At 32.1% G+C, this 6537-nt stretch overlaps 1 long non-coding RNA gene across 1 annotated transcript; it reads left to right on the top strand.

Annotated features, from left to right (window-relative positions):
• Positions 1 to 1468: 1468 nt before the first annotated feature.
• LOC139495005 (uncharacterized) lies at positions 1469 to 2157 on the top strand. Its single transcript, XR_011657234.1, has 2 exons — positions 1469 to 1701; positions 2114 to 2157. It is a non-coding gene; the product is annotated as an uncharacterized lncRNA (long non-coding RNA).
• The last annotated feature ends 4380 nt before the right edge of the window (positions 2158 to 6537 follow it).

The following is a 6537-nucleotide window of genomic DNA, read 5'->3' as shown; positions in this document are numbered from 1 at the left end:
TACACTACCACAAGGAAGGGTATAGATACTTATAGTATTAGCAATATCACACGGAAAGGGACTCATACTTCAATTACCATAGAGAAGGGGGAAGATACATACTTACACTACCACAGGGTAGGGGATAGATACTTACAGTGTCACATAGTAGGAGATATGTACTTACAAATACAGAGAAGGGGATATATAATAACAATATAGTAACGCAATTATTTTTTGTTTGTTTCAAATTGATTGACAAGACCGAATATATGTATTGTGTGAAAAACCTGAAGTCGAAGATGAAAAACAGTTGATGCTAGATGAGAAACCTAGACACAAATATTTATGCCTATGGCCTATTACGATAGCGAAAGACTTATTCATTTACTGAAACATTACCAAGTTCTAAACTGCAATATTTGTAAATTCAGCATTCATTCATAGAAAGAAAAAAAACTTTTCGTCTAATTCTGTATTTCTCTTTTCGATTTTTTACGTATTTCGAATATGAGATATTGCGTATATTTGTTCCACCTAACAGAAGTTCCAATGGTAACTGTTATAAACATTGTCATAATATCTATTCCTGTTGGAACAAATGTTCTAAACCATTTATTCCGTTAGGAACATATAATGTTATTTTTATTCCTGTGGAAATAATATTCAAGAATATCTTTTCCTTTTGGAACTAATATTATGATGGAACTTCTATTCCGTGACACAATGGGCCGGATGTAAATATCAAATTGATGTACATGTACATGTACTTGTATAAATATATGTTATAATACACATGTCACTATAATAAATAATTTCTTATTTTATTACTTGCTTACTTAATTAATCAATTACTTACTATGAAAGATCAAGTGTCCTTATCGTGTTTTCTCCATTTGTAGACACAATATCAGGTAAATGACTGTATTAAAGCTATTATATTGTAAGTGAGTAGATTTTACAAAACACAAAACTTGGTTAATGTATGTATTGTTTTAAAAACTTCTTTCAACATACCACATGTGAAACAAGTGATCTGCATAAATTAAAAATGAATTGATCGATAATAAGTTTTAATTAACGATCAATAGATCAATTGATAGTTTACACGCTAGTGAATGTTATATACTATGAAATTAGGTGTTTTGCCATGGGGCGAAGTATGCATTTATACTACGTACAAGCCTCCTTTCACAAGGAGCACCACCATGAGTCATGGTGTGAAAGTTCCTCGCCTGCATTATCTTACTTTGTTTGAATGGTAATAAATACGTTTCCTCGTGATTAAGTACATGTAGTAATTATTTTTCTAGTTTGCCCGGAATATAAACAATTAAAAAAGTAAGCTTACAATATATTTAATAGACGTGTTAGAAGAGTCAATACGATTCTGGGGCTAATGTTAAATACCAATACTACCTATAGTTTAAAGTTGGGACCACCCCAAAAAGCCTAAATACTCGTTCATCATTGTTAGGGATATATATATCATAGATATATTAATGATACATGTATTGGTACAGTTATTTTATTATTATAAAAGGTCCAAAGTAATGTTTGCTGAACATTAAACTTATTGTTTATATAAATGCTAGCTGATATAGTTAGTTCATTAGACTTATGTAGGTTATATTTGTATTTTAACAGGACCAGAATATCTTCATATTATATTAATCTGGTGATGTTTCCAAACAGGAGATAGACCTTTGTACCATATACATGGTAAGATCAGTGTTACATGTATTTTTAGTTTACTGTATTGTCTGTGTTTGTCTATTTAATTTTAGTTCAGTATATGTATTGTTTGTGTCTTGTGAATAGTAGTTACCTGTATGTCAATTATTACATGTAAACATTATAGTAAGAAATTGTAGTTCATTCATAAATCTATGAATGAGTAGCGTAATATAATTGGACATATGTAGTAATTAATCCTAACTTGGTTTATAATTGAGTTTGATTGAATTCATATAATTATAATATATACACTTAAATAGTATTGGTTGTATTCTTACAGAAAAGAGCTAGTTTATCGTATTTTATACATGTACTTTCCGTTTTATGATTTAGAGTTATATCCCTTTGTACACTGTACTGTCTATGTATTTACGTTTTGTTATTTGTGTACTTTCAGGGTTGATTTATTTATGTCGTATGAATAAAGCATCTTAAACTTGACGAATCCTTTTATTCTGTCCAAGAACCCTATTACATTTGGCGCCCACTAGTAGGTTAGACGTTCAACGACATATTTCCTGTTGGAGCCTCACTGAAGGTCAGGATCTAGGACGTGACATCCACCGGAAGATTGGAAAAATCAGTCGAAAATATTCAACACGTTGGTGAAAATTGTTTATTGTACAGACTATTTGCTGTTGTATACATTGTTTATGTAATGAAATGGTGAGAATATACACATAGTTTACACTCTATATAAATATTTTGTAAATATTTGGTGTCAGAAAGCCACTATTGAAGAAAAACATTGACTTTGAAAACATCCAAAATTTGAAATTGGCCATTATCATGCATGTTTTGTGTTGATATTGTATATCATTGTACTGTTTATAAATTTTCTTTGTTTGAATAATACTGACAACTGGTCTGCTTGTCCATCGAGAAAACCAACGGCCTAATTTATGTATTAACAAGAATGTTTCCCTAGTACACGAATGCCCCATCTGCACTATCATTTTCTATGTCCAATGGACTGTGAAAAATCTCCAATTGGCATTATAATTAGAAAGATCATATCATAAGAAAAATGATAGTGCAGATGGGGCATTCGTGTACTAGGGAAACATTCTTGTTAATACATAAATTAGGCCGTTGGTTTTCTCGTTTGTATTGTTATACATTGTCGTTTCGGGGCCTTTTATAGCTAACTATGCGGTATGAACTTTGCTCATTGTTGAAGGCCGTACGATGACCTATAGTTGTTTATTTCTGTGTCCTGTTGGTCTCTTGTGGAGAGTTATTTCATTGGCAATCATACCACATCTTCATTTTTATATTTACAGTACAGTAGAAATAAAAGTAACCTATCAGAAAAATGCAATAAAAAAACTTTCCTGAAACTATAAAAGACAAGTGTTAAATACCAAGTGTTCCTCTCTTAAAGATCCCAAATTGACGATCATTAGCCAGTTGTGAATAGCTGTACAATATACAGACAAATTTATATAACGATAAAGAAAAAGAGACATATGTTTATAAAGAAAAGCGGACTTAAGTAAACTAGTAGTACTTTGTTTTATCAGATTACTGGTGACAAAAGTTTTATATCATTTACTCATGAATCACGCATGCACATTTTCAAAAAATAGACCAGCGTTTATCGATGAAAAATTATGTAAAAGGTGACAATCAAAGAGACAGCAAGTCAATGCCATAATTAAATACAAATTAAAGGCAATATGTAGTCATCTCCAATAAATAGTTGTTTATACAATTTGTCAATCCCTAAATACATTCGGCAATCCTCGGTAGAATTCGCTACTCTCCTTAGATGAGGATACGAAATCGGTTAAGTTTAGACGAATGTCCCTAAATCGTCTACGAAATCTGGGATTACGAAAAATTTAATATAAGCAATTACTGACGAGTTTCCTGTGGAAATATACACGTACATGAATATGTATATGTGACGGCATCAAATTTACCAATATATTATAACAATGTTAGTCTGACACAGAACGGTATAACTATCATAACTAAAGGGTTAATGTCCATATCATCAACTTCTCTTACGCAAATGTAAGTCCACTGCCTCTAAACAGCACCTGTATGTCGTTAAAAATATTAAATAATCATTATCAACAAATTAAGACAGTACCTTTTAGTCTACTTTACCTAAATGAATACCAAAGAAATGCATAGATCTAGAAATATGTTATGCTGGTCCACATTAAAAGTTAATAGGAACATCATGCTCGGAGAAGACCTTCGATAAGAAAAAAGACAATACTAGTCAATTAAGATTGGAGTAGAGTACAACCGCACGAGCGGGGTTCGTACCTTCAAACTCAGTGTTGACTCACGGATATTTTTGGTACACGCCAAAAAGACAGCAAAGAACGGCACCAACAATTCAACACATCCGAAGGTAAACAGTATGATCATTGCAAAAACACAAATAAGGTCAACAATGAAATCAACACATCTGAAGGTCAACAATGAAATCAACAAATTGTCTGGTCCGACAATAAATGAAAATTAAAAAAAATCCCACCTGCGCTTTCTCAATTATATTTTTACAGTGTGTTTTACTACTTTGAGGACAAATTATAAAATTGAGAATGTCTAGTAATTTTAAAATAATTTCACCACAAGATTTTTTTTTAGGACCTTTATTGGGACTCCGGGATTGGGTGTTTTAAGCTCCGGATTTCGGGATTTACCCCTTCGGGATCCAGGAATTCTTTTTTTCAAATTACGGGATCCGGGATTTAACTTTATTTAGATTCTTGACCTCGGGATTTCGTGTTTTTAAGCCCGGGATTTCGGGATCAGGACCCCTCCTACCCCCCCCCCCTCTGTAATCATATCCATGTGAAATTTTAGTAATTTGAATTAGACATTTGTTCACGCATACAATGTACATGAGTACTTGAATTGAGCAAATACAATCAGTTAACTTTCACTACGAGCACCCATGAGATCTTAAATTGAGCAAATATGATCACTTACATGTATGAGTAAAATTTGAGCTAGATCTACTCAATTGAGTTAGATATAGCAATATTGAGACTAATCTAAATGGTTATTTGAGCACACATGAGGCTATTTATACTAATCAGAGCGATATAGGGATTCTGCATGAGCAAACTTAGCAAATCTTTATTGAGACAAACCTATGAGCCATGACTGCAAGAGATATTTTAAAGGTTTTCCAGAACCCCAGATTAAAAGTTGAACTGCAACATTGCAAAGGGTTAGTGTATTATTTTATTTTATCAAAATGTTAAATGTTTAATGTTTTTTGTTTATTTATTATTTTGTGGAAATTTAAATCTCAAGAATCTTTCTGTGAGTTTGCATGAATAATTCCATGTTTTTTAAAATTTGTACCAGAAGCCCAAGTCACGCATAAGTTAACAGGGATATAAAATGTCCACGATCAAAACCACATGTACATGTATATTCTAGATAATTTAAACAAAATGTTCAGCAACATTTAAAGGAACCTATCTATTTTTAATTCCCAAACATAACTGTTATTACTTAAGCAACCTTGTTAACAGTTTAGATTTCTATCAAATCGGATGAGAATCCAGGAGTTTTAAAGGGGGAGGGGTCTAGCCAGTCAACATTTCGGGTAAAACTATATAAAAAAAGGACTACGTATTTACCATACATGAAGCTCCTTGAAAAGGGCGTGCCTTCAGCTCCCTCCTCCCCAAAAAAATCTGCCTCAGCAATTTAAAACCCTCTTACGCTGTATATTCACGTAGCTGTATAGTGGACCCTATGGGACTACAATCTATGTAGACATCTGAATCACCGAAAATCAACTGATATTTTCATGTATAATTTGATAATTAAATTTTAACACATTTATACATTTTTTTAAATTTGATCTTGACAATTTTTTGTTCATTTAAAAATATAGGGACAACAGAGTTGGTGTATGTGGGTTCGATTCCCACCCTAGGCATTCATTTATATTGGCTGGTGCAAAGCGGGCAGTTTAGCTTAGTGGCCCCACACTGACTCTGTTGTTCATATGTCACTTAAAAAAATCAGGCAGCCTCCTTCAGGTCTTGCCATCTTTATTTTTCTTTTTGTAAATCATACACAACAAAACCATTGAATGATTGTGAAAATTATACCACAGATAACTATGGTAAAACTTAAATTGTTCTTGGCATAATTAACCTTGGCTGCCATCCAAGATCCAAAAAGTTTTTATATTGATGAATTCTATCAGATTTGGATTCTTTTGGTCACAAAACATTTTGGATGGTAGGTGACGGCCAAATCTTTATTCCTAAAGGATTAATTTCGGGTCTGAAAATTGCCCAAAATCATCTTCTTTTGACAAAATTTGGAACATAAAATGTACTTTTATGAAAAGAACTGATTTATTGAGCGTTAAGACTTTTGAAATAGACCCATTTACGGAACCAAATTGTGAACTTTTTGGAGCTTTATGTTAAAGTTTATATTTAAGGCCATTTTGGGCAATAAGTGAAACTTGTCCTTTGAATCAGTGGTTTCACAATAACCATACTAAATACTAAGTATCTGTTAGAAGATAGCTCTTTCACAGTACATTGTTAAACTTAAAGATAAATATATACCAACAATGACCAATATTAATGATGGAATGAGAATATACATGTATATACTGTTTTATATTGTTACATGTATAGTACATACATAAATGAAAATTAACACCAAACTGTTGTCATTATTCATAAAAAAAGAAGCGAAAAGGGAGGTATGATTGGTAATCAGACATCAGCTCTATACAAAATGACGAAAAAGAAATAATGCTTACTATACAACACTTTTACAATCAGAAAAAAACTATACATACATCAGTAAGAAAAAGTC

This window comes from Mytilus edulis, chromosome 11, assembly GCF_963676685.1.
Source record: "Mytilus edulis chromosome 11, xbMytEdul2.2, whole genome shotgun sequence".
Taxonomy (NCBI): domain Eukaryota; kingdom Metazoa; phylum Mollusca; class Bivalvia; order Mytilida; family Mytilidae; genus Mytilus; species Mytilus edulis.
Note: the sequence above shows the minus strand (reverse complement) of the source record. Positions and strands in the feature narration are given on the sequence as shown.